This window comes from Macaca fascicularis, chromosome X (genome assembly GCF_037993035.2).
Source record: "Macaca fascicularis isolate 582-1 chromosome X, T2T-MFA8v1.1".
NCBI lineage: Eukaryota > Metazoa > Chordata > Mammalia > Primates > Cercopithecidae > Macaca > Macaca fascicularis.
In genome coordinates this window covers 82,408,602-82,428,060 of record NC_088395.1, presented here as the reverse complement: position 1 = coordinate 82,428,060, position 19,459 = coordinate 82,408,602, and the positions used below count along the sequence as shown (strand labels likewise).

General features: G+C 37.3%; 1 pseudogene; it reads left to right on the top strand.

The window, feature by feature from the left end:
* The first annotated feature begins 17,911 nt into the window (after positions 1–17,911).
* On the top strand, positions 17,912–18,657 carry LOC102120893 (PEST proteolytic signal-containing nuclear protein pseudogene; annotated as a pseudogene).
* The last annotated feature ends 802 nt before the right edge of the window (positions 18,658–19,459 follow it).

Below are 19,459 nucleotides of genomic sequence, written 5' to 3'. Positions count from 1 at the left end.
TGCTTCTACCTTGGGCCCAGTGAGACTTCCACCTCCAGCCTCACCAATATCCATCCATTTTTCCCACAGAGAATGGAAGAGGCTTTGACCCTCTAGTCCTGATGTTTATAGTTGTGCTCTTTGGCATTTGAATCTTGTCTTTCTCCTAGACCAGGGTTGGCAAACTAACCATCAAAAATCTGATAGTAAAAAAAAAAAAAAAAAAAAAAAATGGCTTTGGAAATCCAGCCCCTAGTTCCACAGGTAAAAATGTTAGAATCATCACTCTGTCCTAAGAACAAGTAAAAAGCAAAACAAACTGAGGTTAAAAAGAGTATAACTAATATTCTAAGAAAGCAGATAAAGCGGAATCATGTAAAATGCTCAATCAAAACCACAAAACGTATAAGAAAGTGAAAGGAAAAATAGAAACATAAAACAGGGGCAACACACACAAAACAGTAACAAATATGGTATATATTAATCTGAATATATCAATAATAACTTTGAATGCCAATAGTCTAAATATTCCAATTAAAAGATTTAAAAATTGTCAGATTAGATCAAAAAGCAAGACCCAACCTGTTTATTCTCTAAATAAATGCACTTTAAATATAAACACACAAATAGATTAAAAGTAAATGAATAGAGAATAATACACTACTACTCTCATACTAATCAAAGTAAAATGAAAGTAGCTATATTATTTCCCAACACAGCAGACTTCAAAGTATGACAAATTATCAGGGATAATAAAAGGCATTAAATAATAATAAAACTGTCAATTCTCCAAGAAGATAAAACAGTCCTTAATGTGCATGTACCTAACAAAAATGTGTCCAAATATGTGAAGCAAAAACTGATAGAACTACAAAGAGAAATAGATGAATCTACTATTACAGTTGGAGATTTCAACATTGCTCTATCAATAATAGACAGAACCAGTAATGATGTCAGCAAGAAGGCAGACTAGGAGGTGCCGGCCCTCAACCTCTAACAAAAACAATAATGTAAATATCCATAGACAAAAATGGCTCTGGGAGTGCTCCTGAGTACAATAACAAATCTGTAGCAAACCAGTGGAACACAAAAACTAAGGATGGCCACATAGAAAAGGGTAGGAAGGTTTGTCAAAGATCAGATGGTTGTAGATGTATGGTATTATTTCTGAGGGCTCTGTTCTGTTCCATTGGTCTATATCTCTGTTTTGGTACCAGTACCATGCTGTTTTGGTTACTGTAGCCTTGTAGTATAGTTTGAAGTCAGGTAGCGTGATGCCTCCAGCTTTGTTCTTTTGGCTTAGGACTGTCTTGGCAATGTGGGCTCTTTTGTGGTTCCATATGAACTTTAAAATAGTTTTTCCAATTCTGTGAAGAAAGTCATTGGTAGCTTAATGGGGATGGCATTGAATCTATAAATTACCTTGGACAGTATGGCCATTTTCATGATATTGATTCTTCCTATCCATGAACCAACCCAAATGTCCATCAATGACAGACTGGATTAAGAAAATGTGGCACATATACACCATGGAATACTATGCAGCCATAAGAAAGGATGAGTTCATGTCCTTTGTAGGGACATGGATGCAGCTAGAAACCATCATTCTCAGCAAACTATCGCAAGAACAGAAAACCAAACACCACATGTTCTCACTCATATGTAAGAACTGAACAATGAGAACAACTGGACACAGGATGGGGAACATCACACACTGGGGTCTGTTGTGGGGTGGGGGGAGGGGGGAGGGATAGCATTAGGAGATATACCTAATGTAAATGATGAGTTAATGGGTGCAGCACACCAACATGGCACACATATACATATGTAACAAACCTGAACATTGCGCACATGTACCCTAGAACTTAAAGTATAATAAAAAAGAAAAAAAGAAAAGGGTAAAAAAAGAATTTTATCCTTGTTCTCCCATACCCCAGGCTAGCATAGCTCAGCACAAAGAGTAATCACCTCAACCATAAGGTCTCCCAGAGGGGAAATGAGAGCAGGAGAACCTCAGCAGCCCTTGCCACTACCAAGGACCTCTGCAGCATTCACTGCCAAGGACTCCTACAGTCTTTGCCAATGCAGACCCCACCATCCAGAGTTGCTTGGACTCCACCCCCTGCACACTCCTAGAGCTGGAGCTGATGTGCACTCTTCTAGAGCCAGCAACACAACACCTGTCCCCAAGCCTTGGTTCCACTACATGCACCCACACCCACACCTCCGACCTGTTGCCTCTATACACTCCTGCACCTGGTACTCCTGCACACCCCCATAATTGATGTCCCCATGCAAACCCAGACCTGGTTCTGAATCTGGCACTGATATGCACCCTACCCAGCCAGTACCCTCATACCCACTTGCAGGAGAAAATCTTTCCCTATGGAATCTAGTCTGTAAAGTCATGAAGAAGTGACTTCTTCAAATGTACAGATCACAATGCAAGGCTACAAGGAATATGAAAAATCAGAAAAACATGATCCTCCGCCACCAAAGGAACATAATAAATTTCCAGTAAACAACTCAAAAGAAATGGAGATCTATGAAATGGCCAAAAATAATTCATAAAATACTCACTACAAATTCACAAAAGTCATAGAGTGGCTGAATGAATTTTAAAACTTAAGACCCAGTGACACGCTATATATGAGATTCACTTTAGTCTTAAGGACACATATAATGAAAGTAAAGGGATAGGAAAATATATTCCATGTAAATACTAACTAAAAGAAAGTAGGGGTAGCTACACTTAATCAGATAAAATAGGCTTCAATTCAAAAAACTATCTGTCTAGAGTCAAAAAGGTCACTATAAAATGATGAGGATCAACTTGACATGAAGATATGGCAATTATAACTACAGCTGGACCTCTCTATCTATTAATCAAAAATATTCTTAAAAATAAAAGAATAACAGCAACAAAAATGATAGAAATTAAAAATACATTATAACTATTTACATTGTATTCGATATTGTAAGTACACTTACATTGTATTAGATATTATAAGTAATGTAGAGATGATTTAAAGTATACAGGACATGTGCATAGATTATATACAAATCCTATGCCATTTTATTTAAGGGATTTGAGCATCTGTGGATTTTGGTATCTGCAGGGGTCCTGGAACCAATGCCTTATAGATAATGAGAGATGACTGTATATACACACCCAACATCAGGACAACTAAATATATAAAGCAAATATTGACAGATTTGAAGGGAGAAATAGCAATATAATAATAGTAGGATATTTTTATACCTCACTTTCTTTTTTATTAATGTTATTTTTAATTGAAAAATCATAATTATATGCATTTATAGGGCAAAATGTGTTTGATATATGTATAAAATATGGAATGAGTATATTAAGCTAAGTAACATATCCATAACCTTGCTTACTTATCCTTTTCGTGGTGAGACATTTCAAATTTACTCTCCTTACTTTAGTAATATTAAAATATACAATATTATTGACTATAGGCACCCTCCTATGCAATAGATCTCAAAACGTATTCCTTCTGTCTGAAACTTTGTACCCTTTGACCAACAACTCCTCATTCTCCCCCCTTACTCCATTCTCCATCCCTGGAAGACTCTGGTAACCATCATTCTACTCTTTACTTCTATAATTCCAACTTTTTTAGATTACACATGTAAGTGAGGTCCTGTGGTATATGTCTTTCTGTGCCTGGCTTATTTCACTTAGCTTAATGTCCTTCAGGTTTATCCACATTGTCACAAATGACAGAATTTCCGTCTTTTTAAAGGCTGAATAGTATTCCATTAAGTATATATACCACATTTTCTTTAGCCATTCATTCACTGATGGACATCTAGGTTTATTCCTTATCATAGTTATTGTGCATAATGCTGCAATAAACATGGAAGTTCAAATATCCTCTCAAAATACTGATTAAAATTCCTTTAGATATATACTCAGAAGTGAAATGCTCAACTTTCAATAATGGTTAGAATATCCAGACAGAAAATTGATAAAGACACAGCTGAGTTGAACAAAACGGTAGACCAGATAGACCTAACAGACATGTACAGAACTTTTCACCTAATAGCAAACAAACATTCTTCTCAAGTACACACAAAACCTTCTCCAGGATAGATCATGTTAGGCCAAAATACAAATCTTAACAAATTTAAGAAAAATAAAATCATTCCAAGTATCTTTTCTGACCACAATGAAATAAAACTAGAAATCAGTAACAGCAAGATAATAGATAAATTCACAAATACGTGAAAACCAAACAACACACTCTTGAACAACCACTGGGTCGAGGAAGAAATTCAAAGAAAATTATTAAAATATCTCAAGGCAAAAGTGAAAACACAACATATCAAAACATGAGATGAAGCAAAAAATGTACTAAGAAGTAATAGCAACAAGTGGCCATATTAAAAAGTAAAATCTCAAACAATCTAACTTTACATATCAAAGAACCAAAAAAAGAACAGACTAAGCCCAAAGTTAGCAGAAGGAAGGAAACAATAAAGACTAGAGCAAAAATAAGTCAAATCAAAAATAGCTCCTCTTTCATTTATAATTTTATTTATTTTCATTTTCTCTTTTCACAAAAAAATAAGGATCATAAGAAAAAATTATATTCCAACAACTGGAAAACCTTCAAGAAATTAATAAATTTCAAGAAACACACAACCTACCACACCAAATTACAAAGAAATTTAAAAATCTCAACAGGCCAATAACAAGTAAGTAGATAAAATCAGTAATCAAAAATATCCCAACAAAAAATAACCCAGAACCACATGGCATCAATGGTGAATTCGACGAAACATTCAAAGAGAATTAGTGTCAATCCTTATCAAACTCTTCCATAAATTGAAGAGAAAGGAACATTTATAAACTCATTTCACAAAGCCAGTATTACCCTGATACCAAAACCAGATAAAGACATTATGAGAAAAGAAAATTACAGGGTAATATCCCTGAAGAACACAGATGAAATGATGCTCAACAATTCAACACCACATTAAAAAATTATACAACATGATTAAGTGAGATTTATCCCTGGAATGCAAGAATGGTTCATCATACATAAATCAATATGTGTGGTACACCACATGAATAGTTTAAGAATAAATACCATATAATCATCTCAATAGATGTAGGAAAACATTAGAAAAAAATTGACATCCATTCATGATAAAAATCTGTAACAAATTAGGTATAGAAGGAATGTACTTCAACATAATAAAGGCTATACATAAAAAACCTACAGCTAACATCATACTCAAGGGTGAAAAGCTGAAAGCTCTTTCTTTAATAGCAGGAACAAGACAAATATCCCACTCCTGCCACTTCTATTCAACACAGTATTAAAAGTTCTAATCAGAACAACTAGGGAAAAAAACAATAAATTACATCCAACTCAGAAAGGAAGAAGTAAAATTGTCTATTTGCAGACTACATGATCTTATATGTAGAAACCCCTGAAGACTGCAGTAAAACACTATTGAAAGTAACAAATGAATTCAGTAATGTTGCGGGACACAAAATCAACATCCAAAAATCAGTCACATGCCTATGCACTAAAAATGAACTATGATAAAAGAAATTAATAAAGGAATCCCATTTACAATAGCATCAAAAAAATAAATTTTAGGAAAAACCTAACCAAGGAGGGAAAAAATCATAAAATGAAAACTACAAAACAATGAAGAAATTAAAGCAGACACAAATAAATCACAAGATATTCCATATCCATGAAATGGAAGAATTAATACTGTTAAACTGTCCATACCACCTTAAGATATTTACAGATTCAATGTGATCCCTATCAAAATTTCAATGGCATTTTTCACAGAAAGAAAAAAACCAATCTTAGACTTCATATGAAACTACAAAAGACTCTGAATAGCCAAAATGATCTTGAAAAAGAATATCAAATCTGGCTTCACACTTGTTGAGTTCGAATTTCAAATTATATTACAAATCTATAGTAATAAAAACAGTATGATACTGCCATAAAAACAGACACAAAGAACAATGGGAAAACATAGGGAGCACAGAAATAAACCCATAAATACACAACCAACTGGTCTTCCACAAGATTGCCAAGAATACAAAATGTTCAAAGGATAGTCTCAATACACTGTGTTAGAAAAACTGAATATATTGCTTCTCAGCCTTTTGGCTAAGATCAAGTACAGGAAAACTAGATTATCTACATGCAAAATAATTAGCTTGAACACTTATCTTACACCATTCACCAAAACCAATTCAAGATGGATTAAAGACTTAAACATAACAAATGAAACCATAAAATTCTGGGGAAAGCTCCATGACATTGGTCTTCACAATAATTTCTTGGATAGGACACCAAAAGCAGTGAGAATAAAAAGTAAAATAAACAAGTGGGATTACATCAACCTAAAAAGCTTCTGCACTACAAAGGAAATAACACAATGAAAAGGCAACTTACAGAATGGGAGAAATTATTTGGAAACTATACATCTGGTAAAGGGTTAATATCCAAAATATATAAGGAACTCACACAACTCAAAAACAAATAAGGAAAACCAGATTAAAAATGGGCAAAGAACTTGAATAGACATTTTTCCAAAGAAGACACACAAATGGGCAACAGGTATATGAAAAGGTGGTCAACATCATCAGTCATAACATAAATGCAAATCAAATATTCATGAGATATCACCTCATACCTGTTACAATAAATATTACCAAAAAGTCAAAATATAATAAGTGTTGGTGAGGATATGGAAAAAATGAAACATTTATACATTGTTGATAAAAATGTAAATTGGTATAGCCATTACGGAAAACAGCATAGAGGCTCCTCAAATAAATAAAAATAGAACTATCATTTGACCCAGCAATCCCTCTTCTGGGTATATACTCAAAGGAAGTTAAATCAGCACCTCGAAGAGATATCTGCAATCCTATGCTCACTGCAACATTATTCACAACAGTCAAGATATGAAAACAATATACATGCCCATAACAGATGAATGGATTTTAAAAATGTAGGGTATGTATGTGTGTTTGTGTGTGTGTGTATACATATATATGTATTGTGTGTGTGAGTATATGTGTGTATAGTAGAAATATGCTCAGCCTTATAAAGAAGAAAATCCTGCCATTTCCAACAACATGGATGAACCCGTACAACATGCTAAGTGAAATAAGCCAGGGTCAAAACAACACATATTGCATAATCACTTATATGTTGAATCTAAAAATAGTCAAACTCATAGAAGCAAAAAGTAGAATGGTGATTTCCTGGGGGCTTGGTGGGGTTGGGGCGGGGGTGGGGAGTAGCAGGCGTGGAGTGGGAAACGGGGAAATGGTCAAAGTGTACAAAGTTTTATTTATCTGAGATGAATAAGTTTTGGAGATCTAACGTACAGCATTGTTAACAATACTATACTGTATACTATTTTTTCATTCAAATTGAACTTTATTAAAATACGTGCCAGTTTTCCTCTCTCCTAGTTCCACTGATGAGCTAGCCTAGAACTATATAACTTTGAGCCAAGTTTCCAAAGATAGTAAAGCTAAGAACAGCAAACTAATAAGGACAAATAGGCCACTTTTGGTAATGACTCACAAATTAAACTTTCAAAACATGTGCATAGCTTTATTTATCTACTTAGATCTAACCTTTTCATGGAGCTTCGGCAAAATTAGAGTGTGCAAAATGCATTTCTAAAACATAATGCAAGCAAAGCTTTCACATTTACAATAGCAGGAAATACACAGAGAAACTAACAAGTCACAGTAGGGAGAATTCAGATCTTTTTTTAATGACAAGAATTGCACAGTTTATTATTTTGAGAAAATTGTTGTAGACATAAATATTTAAAATATTCTAAGCAAGGTGCTTTTAATAACAAAATTTTTAAAGTTAGACAGAGCTGATAACTTGTATCATAGCTCACAAAGAATTCCAAATTAAAGTGGACTCCATTTTCTCCCTACATTCTGCAAACAATGCTTTGTATAACACTTCTTTAAAACACTAAAGGAGGCAACAAGCTGAAACTTTTTTCAAAGCACACAAGACATGGTGTCATCACATTACTTGAAGGTGCTGGGGGAAAAAGAAAAGGGAGTGAAGAATCCTTTTACTATTTCCCACTACAGAACAGCCACTAACAGACTAAGAACAAAAAATATACAACAAAAACAGTAAATCACGTCCCCAGCTTATAAAATAGTTCCAGTGTGACAAGATCTATAAATAGAGAACATCAGTTGGACAATGGAATGAGCATTTCATACTGCATACAAATTAGTGAGGTGGTAAGAACCATCAACTATCTCAGGCATTACTACATGGCCTTTCAAAATTTTTTTTAATGTACATGCAAGGCACATTGATACAAAAATAGCTCTCTGGCCAACAAATACATTAAATAAGAAAATTAAAATTTTGACTTTGCAATATTGGCAACATCAAAATATAACCAGATAGCTTGGACCCACACATCTTTCTCATATTCCTTCACCTCATTTGGTGTTTCCCACCCATTATTTTGGGTTCAATCACCTTCAAGTTTCGGTATGTGCTTGAGAAATGATTTTTCTTCTTATCATGTAGCATTCTTACTAAAGTTTTCCTTTGCTAAGTAAAAATATATAAGAGAAACAGAATAGTTGGAGTTACTTTTTCAATAATTTAATTTTTAAAATATTTTTATTATACTGTTAAGTTTTGGGATACATGTGCAGAATGTGCAGGTTTGTTACATAGGTATACATGTGCCATGGCAGTTTGTTGCACCCATCAACCCATCATCTACATTAGATATTTCTCCTAATGCTATCCCTCCCCTAGCCCCCCACCTCCTTGACAGGCACTGGTGTGTGATGTTCCCCTCCCTGTGTCCATGTGTTCTCATTGTTCAACTCCCACTTATGAGTGAGAACATGCAGTGTTTGGTTTTCTGTTCTTGTGTTAGTTTGCTGAGAATGATGGTTTCCAGCTGCATCCATGTCCCTGCAAAAGAGATGAACTCATCTTTTTTATGGCTGCATAGTATTCCATGGTGTGTATGTGCCACGTTTTCTTTATCCAGTCTATCATTGATGGACATTTGGGTTTGTTCCAAGTCTTTGCTACTCTGAATAGTGCCACAATAAACATACGTGTGCATGTGTCTTTATAGTAGCATGATTTATAAACCTTTGGGTATATACCCAGTAATGGGATTGCTGGGTCAAATGATATTTCTGGTTCTAGATCCTTGAGGAATTGCCACACTGTCTTCCACAATGATTGAACTAATTTACACTCCCACCAACGGTGTAAAAGTGTTCCTATTTCTCCACATTCTCTCAAGCATCTGATGTTTCCTGGCTTTTTAATAATCACCATTCTAACTGGCGTGAGATGGTATCTCATTGTGGTTTTGATTTGCATTTCTCTAATGACCAGTGATGATGAGCTTTTTTTCATATGTTTCTTGGCTGCATAAATGTCTTCTTTTGAGAAGTGTCTATTCTTTGTAGATCCTGAATATCAGCCTTTTGTCACATGGACAGATTACAAAATTTTCTTCCATTCTATAGGTTGCCTGTGCGCTCTGATGGCAGTTTCTTTCACTGTGCAGAAGCTCTTTAATCAGATCCCATTTGTCAGCTTTGGCTTTAGTCATTGCTTTTGGTGTTTTAGTCATGAAGTCTTCGCCCATGCCTATGTCCTGAATGGTATTGCCTAGGTTTTCTTCTAGGGTTCTTATGGTTGTAGGTCATACATTTTAGTCTTTAATCCATCTTGAGTTAATTTTTGTAAAAGGTGTAAGGAAGAGGTCCAGTTTCAGTTTTCTGCATATGGCTAGCCAGTTTTCCCAAGACCATAGGGAATCATTCCCCCATTGCTTGTTTTTGTCAAGTCTGTCAAAGATCAGATGGTTGTAGATGTGTGGCATTATTTCTGAGGCCTCTCTTCTGTTCCATTGGTCTATATATCTGTTTTGGTAGCAGTACCATGATGTTTTGGTTACTGTAGCCTTGTAGTATAGTTTGAAGTCAGGTAGCGTGATGCCTCCAGCTTTGTTCTTCTTGCTTAGGATTGTCTTAGCTATACGGGCTCTTTTTTGGTTCCATATGAAATTTAAAGTAGTTGTGGTTTTTTTGGTTTTTTGTTGTTGTTGTTGTAATTCTGTGAAGAAAGTCAATGGTAGCTTGATGGGGATAGCACTGAACCTATAAATTACTTTGGACAGTATGGCCATTTTCATGATATTGATTCTTCCTATTCATGAGCATGGAATGTTTTTCCATTTGTTTGTGTCCCTTCTTGTTTATTTCCTTGATCAGTGGTTTGTAGTTCTCCTTGAGGAGGTCTTTCACATCCCTTGTAAGTTGTATTCCTAGGTATTTTATTGTCTTTGTAGCAATTGTGAATGGGAGCTCACTCATGATTTGGCTCTCCATTTGTCTGTTATTGGTGTATAGGAATGCTTGTGATTTTTGCACATTGATTTTGTATCCTGAGACTTTGCTGAAGTTGCTTATCAGTTTAAGGAGATTTGCGGTGAGACGATGGGGTTTTATAAATATACAGTCATGTCATCTTCAAACAGAGACTATCTGACTTCCTCTCTTCCTATTTGAATACCCTTCATTTCTTTGTCTTGTCTAATTGCCCTGGCCAGAACTTCTAATACTACGTTGAATAGGAGGGGTGAGAGAGGGCATTCTTGTCTTGTGCTGGTTTTCAAAGGGAATGCTTCCAGCTTTTGCCCATTCATTATGATATTGGCTCTGTGTTTGTCATAAATAGCTCTTTTTATTTTGAGATACATTCCATCAATATCGAATTTATTGAGAGTTTTTAGCATGAAGGGGTATTGAATGTTATGGAAGGCCTTTTCTGCATCTACTGAGATAATCTTGTGGTTTTTGTCATTGGTTCTGTTTATGTGATGGATTACATTTATGGATTTGCATATGTTGAACCAGCCTTGCATCCCAGACATGAAGCTGACTTGATTGTGGTGGATAAGCTTTTTGATGTGCTGCTGGATTCGGTTTGCCAGTATTTTATTGAAGAGTTTCACATTGATGTTCATCAAGGATACTGGCCTGAAATTTTCGTTTTTGTTGTGTCTCTGCCAGGTTTTGATTGACGTGATTTATACTAAATGTGATTGGTTCAGGGCAGCATTATTTCTCCTCTATATACAAACAAAATATAAGTCCCCAGCATACATAGATTAATGTTTTCTAAAAGTTCAGCAACAAATCAATGACACTATGTCCTTTACGCCATTCTTCCTAACTCCCCTTGCTGAGGCAGAGAGAGGGAGTAATAGAAACAAAGCTAAGATTTAAACTATTTTCAGTAGTAGAAGACATTTAAGGCCAAAAAGTGTACTATTAACAGAATTCTCGTGTTTCTAAGTTATTGTCCTTCATAGGCCAATACCAGCTAATAGTTAGTTAGTTGCACTGATTCCTTCCCAAAGAGAATTTTATAATTCACTCACTCTTGTTAGTGGCTGTGCTACAGGAAAGGCATCAAAGCAAGCTATGGTATATGTATGGTATATAGTAATGTAAAAAGTGCATCACATTCTTGATTTTCAGTTTCTCATAGCAGCAGCAGGATTAATCTAAGACAGAAAACAGCTGTATTTTCATTCTTAAAATGCAACAATATCTAGTGAAATGTATTCCAGATCATGAAAGGATCCACCTCTATGAAGCATAAATGAAAACAGACTAATAATAATAGACAAACGGGTAAACTAAAGGCATTCATTCATATTTACATATTAAAACCCTTTTGTTAACATCAAATCTTTACATCTAGTAATAGAAGCACTTTAAGAATAAAGCAGACATTACTACAGCAGTATCCATTTTCAGAGCCTTTGATTAGCACCTGAGGAAAAAAGGGTATATGGAAAGCTATGTAATTTGCCTCAAGTTAGCTTGTTGGTCTGAAGAGTACAACTTTGATATGCACAGAAAGGAAAACTAAATCGGAAAATAAATGTTTGTACCTGTTTTAATATGGCTGTAGAAAAGGGATACTGGCCAGGCGCAGTGGCTTACATCTGTAATCCCAGCACTTTGGGAGGCTGAGGTATGTAGATTGCCGGAGGTCAGGAGTTCAGTAACAGCCTGGCCAACATGGTGAAACCCCATTTCTACTAAAAATACAAAAACATTAGCCCAGCGTGATGGTGTGTGCCTATAATCCCAGCTACTCAGGAGGCTGAGGCAGAAGAACTGCTTGAACCAGGGAGGTGGAGGTTGCAGCGAGCTGAGATTGTGCCACTGCACTCCAGCCTAGGCGACAGAGCAAGACTCCACCTCAAAAGAAAAAAAAGAAAAGAAAAACATGTTCACACAAAAGACGTACACACAATGTACATAGCCAAAAAGTAGAAACAACCCACATGTCTACCAACTACAACAAAATGTAGTATATCCATACAATTAAATATTATTCAGCCATGAAAAAGAATGAACTACATAGATAACCCTCACAAAACCCTGTCAGCCCCCACTTGGCTTTGCCCTTCCACCTGCCCTGGTGGTTTAACACAAAACACAGAACTTTTGGGAGCTCTATGGCCCTGCTCATTGCCTGAGACACCAGATTACCTTCCCTGAGTAATATAAGGCAGGCACAATTCCCACCGCTACCACTGCAGCTGGTGCTCTCTTACAAGCACCACATCCTGGCTGGAGGCCAACCAACATGGTTATGTAGCAACAAGCTGTGAACTTTTTTTTCCAAGAAGCAACACAGGAACTTAACAGGAAAACAGAAAGAAACCACAGATCCTTTGAAAGAAGCAGCGGGCCGCAGCCTACACCGTGAGCCAGGCAAAAAGCTGTTAAGTCCTCAGAGTGCAATAAGGGGAGAGGCTGCCTCCAGGATATACTCTCCACTAGGGAACCTGGCAAGCAGCCCACAGTGGAAGGCCTTAACCCTATCCAGTGCTGGAGCTGTGAGCGGTGAGAGTACATGAAGAGGAGCAGCATCAGCATGTACTTTGCATGTACTGCCAGACTCCAGCAAGAATGGAGGGAAGCCATTCCTGATCCTACCTCATAGGGGACCTTGTAGAAGTCAGCTGGATAACTCAGGTGGCAGTCCCAGGTTGATAGAAGCTCCCAATTGAGATTCATAATATAATCTCAAGTGGGGACAATCCCGCTTCACCAGAACCGAGGGGTAAGGAGGAAGAGTGCTATAGCCACATGTGCAAGTGTGGAGTGGGTGGGCCCTGGCCTGAAAGCCATGGTTTCTGTCTTGAGGGAGAAGACTTATGGCCTGGGAGCAGTTTTGAGTTCTGAGTGTAGACTGCCTAGAATCTATCTCGCCGCTTCTAGTGGAACAGTGTGGTGTGTGAGACATGCCTTGCCAATTGTGTCGGAGCTGGGTGGGGCTTACTGCTGCCTGCTACTCCCTTCCCTAAATGCAGATTCTTCCATGCAGTGGAGGCAGCTGTACTCCTCCATGGAACATTACATCAGTGACCAGATAACTGTCATCTGATCCCCACTGGGGCTGCTGCTTACACCTGCACATGGGGAGTCAGAGTGTAGACTTACCTGACTCACCCCCATGTGGCTTTGCCCTTCCATCTGCCCTGGTAGCTTAACACAAAACACAGAAACTTTTGGGAGCTCTATGACCCTGCTCATTGCCTGAGACACCAGATTACCTTCCGTGGGTAATATAAGGCAGGCACAATTCCCACCGCCACCACTGCAGCTGGTACTCTCTTACAAGCACCACCTCCTGGCCAGAGGCCAATCAATATGGTCCAATACAGAATACTTAAGCAAAGTAACACGGTGCCCAGGAACAAGAAAACTTGTGCAAGACCTCAGCTATCACCATTGCCTGCAGCACCCTGGTTAACCAGGATGTCTTGAGTCTGTCCACATGACTAGTTCATTACTACTACAACTGACACTTGAGAAAGCCAACACACTAAGACTATTTATAACCAAGGAAATCTAACTGATGGCGGTGGCAGGAGAGTGAGAATTGGTGCTGATACCTGCTGCTAGGAGACTTGAGGAAATGTCACATCACTGGATCCCTTACAGACATGCCCCAGCACCATCCTGGAGTGTGGCAGTTCCACAAGGTGGCTGGGCCCAGAAGAGCAGCATGATTCACAGTAGGTTGTCCCTCAGGGACTCTTACTCCTAGGGGAGGGGAGAGTGTACCACATCAAGAAAGTACCCTGTGGGACAAAAGAATCCAGACAGCAGGCTTTGAGTTCCAGAACTTTCTGCTTGTGAAAAGTTTCTTTTGTAGACATTCCTCAGCATCAGCCAAAAGTCAGGCAGCCCCGCTGGGTGTTTAGACCCAGGAGGGCAATCACAATTACTGCAGTCTGGCTCTCAGGAAGTCCTTTCCCAGGTGAAGGGGGAGAGTACCACATCAAAGATCACCCCATGGGACAAAAAAATCTGAACAGCATCCCTTGAGTTCCAGATTTTTCAACCAAAACAGTCTACCCAAATGAGAAGAGACCAGAAAAGTAATTCTGGTAATATGACAAAACCAGTTTCTATAACAACACCAAGAGATCACACTAGCTCTCCAGCAATGGATCCCAACCAAGGGAAAATAAAATCTGAATTGCCAAAGAATTCAGAAGGATGATTATTAAGCTACTCAAGAAGGCACCAGAGAAAAGTGAAAAACAACTTAAAGAAATTTTTTAAAAATACAGGATATGGATAAAAAAGCCTCCAGAGAAACGGCTATCATAAAGACAAGATAATCACAACTTCTGGAAATGAAAGACACACTTAGAGAAATGCAAAATACACTGAAAATGTTAAAAAATAGAATTAAACAAATAGAAGAAAGAACTTCACAGCTCAAATAAAAGGTGTCTGAATTAACCCAACCTATCAAAGACAAAGAAAAAAATTAAAAATGAATAAAACCTCCAAGAAATTTGGAATTATGTTAAATGATCAAACATAAGAACCACTGTTCTTCCTGAGAAAGAAAAGAAATCTAAAAGTTTGGAAAACTTATTTCAGGGAATAATCAAGGAAAACTTCCCTCGTTGTGCTAGAGATCTAGACATCCAAATATAAGAAGCCCAAAGAACACCTGGAAAATTTATTGCAAAAATATTATCACCTAGGAACATAGTCATCAGGTTATCTAAAGTCAAGATGAAGAGATGAAGAAAAGCATATTAAGAGCGGTGAGACAAACGCATCAGGTAACCTATAAAAGAAAATCTGTCAGATTAACTACAGATTTGTCAGCAGAAACCCTAGAAGCCAGAAAGGATTGGGTCCTATCTCTAGCTTTCTTAAACAAAGTAATTATCAGCCAAGAATTTTGTATCCAGCAAAACTAAGTTTCATAAGTGAAGGTGGTATGGTTGGGCTCTGTGTCTCCACTCAAATCTCATGTTGAATTTTAATCCCCGTATGTCAGGGGAGGGACCAGGTGGGAGGTTATTAAATCATGAAGGTAGATTTCCCCCATGCTGTTCTTGTGATAGTGGGTGAGTTCTCACAAGATCTGATGGTTTAAAAGTGTGGCACATCCCCGCCTCGTGCTCTCTCTCATTCTGTCATGTAATATACACGTTGCTTACCCTTTATCTTATGCCATGATTGTTAAGATTTCTGAGGCCTCCTCAGGCATGCAGAACTGTGAATCAATTAAAAGTATTTTCTTTATAAATTACCCAGTCTCAGGTAGTTCATTATAGCAGTGTGAAAATTGACTGATACAGGAATTCTGTACCAGAAGAGTGGAGCACTGCTATAAAGATACATGAAAATGCGGAGGTGACTTGGTAACTGGGTAACAGGCAGAGGTTGAAACAGTTTGAAAAGCTCAGATGAATACAGGAAGATGTGGGAAAGTTTGGAACTTCCTAGAGACGTGTTGAATGGTTGTGACCAAAATACTGATAGTGATATAAACAATGAAATCCAGGCTGAGGTGGTCTCAGATAAAGATAAAAACTCACTGGAAATTTAAGCAAAGGTCGCTCTTGTTATGAAAAAAGACTGGTGGCATTGTGCCCCTTCCCCAAGTATCTGTGGAACTTTGAACTTGAAAGAGGTTATTTAGAGTATCTGGAGTAAAAAATTTCTAAGCAACAAAGCATTCAAAATATTGCCCTGCTGCTCCTAACAGTGTACAGTCATATGCATTTACAAAGAGATGGTCTGAAATAGGAACTTACGTTTAAAAGGAAAGTAGAATGTAAAAGTTAAAAAATTTTCCAGCCTGACCTTGTGGTAGAAAAGAAAAACCCATTTTCTAGAAAGAAATTCCAGCTAGCTGCAGAAATTTGCATAAGTAAAGAGAAGCTGAATGTTAATAGCCAAGACAATGGGGAAAATGTCTCCAGGGTCAGTCGTTCAAGGCAGACCCTCCCATCACAGGCCACAGACCTGGAGATCTAGGAGGAAGAAATGGGTTAGTGGGCCAGGCCTAGTGTCCAGCTTCTATGGGCAGCCTTGGGACATGGTACCCTGCATCCTAGCAGCTCCAGCTCCAACTGTGACTAAAAGAGGCCAAAATACAGCTAGGGCCATCACTTCAGGGGGTGCAAGATCATGGGAATGAATTTCCCCCATGCTGTTCTTTTGATAGTGAGTTCTCACACCGTCTGATGGTTTTAAAGTGTGGCACTTTCCCCATTTCCTTCTCTCTCCTGCCACCATGTAAGACATGCCTTGCTTCTGCTTCATCTTCTGCTGTAGTTGTAAGTTTCATAAGGATCCCATAGCCATGTGAAATTGAGAGTCAATTAAACCACTTTTCTTTATAAATTACCCCGTCTCCAGTAGTCCTTTATAGCAGTGTGTAAACATACTAATACAGAAGAGAAAAAGTCTTTCTCAGACAAACAAATGTTTAGAGAATTTGCCACTACCAAGCCAGCACTACAATAAATGCTAAACAGAGTTCTAAATCTTGAAACAAAACCTTGAAATACACCAAAACAGAACCTCCTTAAAGCATAAATCTCACAGGGCCTATAAACCATTACACAAGGAAAAAAAGATATTCAGGCAACAAGTAGCATGATAAATAGAATGGTACCTCACATCTCAATACTAATGTTAAATGTAAGTTGCCTGAATGCTTTGCTTAGAAGATAAAGAATGGCATAATGCATAAAATTTCACCAACTAAGTATCTGCTATCTTCAAGAATCTCACCTAACACATACGGCCTCACATAAACATAAGGTAAAGGGGTGGAAAGAGATATTCAATGCAAATGAAAACCAAAAGCAAGCAGGAGTAGCTATTCTTATATCAGACAAAATAGACTTTAAAGCCTCAACAGTTTAAAAAGACAAAGAGAGACATTATATAATGACGAAAGAATTAGCCAACAGGAAAATATCACAATATATATGCACCTAACACTGGAGCTCCCAAATTTATAAAATAATTTTAAAAAACAATAAAACAATTACTACTAGGCCTAAGAAATGAGACAGATGGCAACACTGTGGGAAACATACTCCACTGACAGCACTAGACAGGTCATCAAGACAGAAAGTCAAATAAGAAACAATTGACTTAAACTATACCCTTAGAACAAATCAACTTAACAGATATTTACAGAACATTCTACCCAACAACTGCAGAATATATAATCTTTTTATCAGAACATGGAACATTTTCCAAGATAGACCATAGGATAGGCAACAAAAAAGTTTCAATAAATTTAAGAGTATCAAAATTATACCAGTACTCTTGCTGACCACAGTGGAAAAAAATTGGAAGCCAATACAAAAAGGAATACTCAAAAATATACAAATATGTGGAAATTAAATAATCTACTCCTGAATAATCTTTGGGTCAACAATAAAATCAAGATAGAAATTTAAAAATCCTTTGAATGGAATAATAGTGACACAACCTATCAAAATATCTGAGATACAGCAAAAGTGGTGCTAAGGGGAAACTTCATAGCATTAAACGCCTACATCAAAAACTCTGAAAGAGCCTGGCTTGGCTGCAGGGTAGGCCATAGCAGGGAAAATGGCAGATAGGAAGGTGGGAGAGGAGAAGGCTGAAAAGTTGCAGTGAGCTGGAGCCATTGGAAGACCTGAAGAAGAAGTGAAAAAACCTGTGAAAACTAAGGCTGTTTATTCCAGTAATGGAGGGAAAAGTTCTGGTCACAGCACTGAGAATCCGTCAGCTGAAAAAGAAGCTGCAGTCCTCCCAACAAAGCCTACAAAGATCAAGTTTAGATCTGCCACAGGTAGTCAGATGACAAATAAAGCATCAGCCATATCCATCAAACTTGGACTAAGTAAGCCTAAAGAACCTGTTCCAACTCTAGCTTCAAAAATTCTTTTGGTAGCAGCAGGTTTTAATGAAAATGAAGGTAGTCAACCTGAGGCAATGCCTCCAGAAGCAAAGATGAGGATAAAATATATTGGAAGAAATACATTAACATCAGCTGGACCAAACTCCTTCAATAAAAGAAGCATGTGTTTTCTGTTAACCAGAAGCTATGGGAGCAAAATAGAAAACCTCATCTTGGTGTAATGCTCATGACCATGACTATTAAATATTCTGTTTTGAAACTGCAGTGTGGGGTGGGTATAAAGTTAAATGAAACAGTTTCCTTTTTAAAGAATGGTATAAGACTATCTTTGGAGCTGCTTTTCTTTTTCTTTTTCATTTTTTAAAAGATTCAGTGACACGCTAATAAATCAGAGTTTGAAATTAGTGATAATTTATGTTTTCTATACGGATTTCAATAAATTTGCTAATATTGTAGTTTCATGTGATTAGTTTCCACAGGTTACAGACGACAACAAAATCAGAAATGATACCTTTTTAAGAATTGCATTTTTTAGACACAACTATTAGCACATTAAGAGAAAAGCAGAAAGTTACTGTCGATTTATAACTACAAGCAGTTACCCTCTTGACTACCTTATTACCTAAACTGTCTGGCTCCCAAGAACAGCCTTATAGAGACAGGGAGTATAGTACTGGGAGGAATAATGCTACTTAACTATTGACTGAAAGTAAATTTAGATAAAATAAAGCTTTTTTTCCTTATGGGTATTTGTTTTAAGTCATCATAAACTAGGTATTGCATTGCTGTCAGTGGATACAGATGCTTAGCTCTTAAAAACCTTTTTAAGTATTTATGTAAACTAGGGTTGGGCGTGGTGGGTCACACCTGTAATCCCAACACTTTGGGAGGCCAAGGTGGGCAGATCACTTGAGGTCAGGAGTTCGAGACCAGCCTGGCCAACATGGAAACCTAGTCTACTAAAAATATAAAAATTATCTGCGCATAGTGGTGCACACCTGTGGTCCAGCTACTCAGGAGGCTGAGCTGGAGAATCACTTGAACCCAGGAGGCAAAGGTTGCAGTAAGCCGAGATTGGGCCACTGCACTCCAGTGTGTGTGTGTGTATGTGTATGTGTGTGTGTGTGTGTATATATATATATTTATATATAATAAATATTTATATA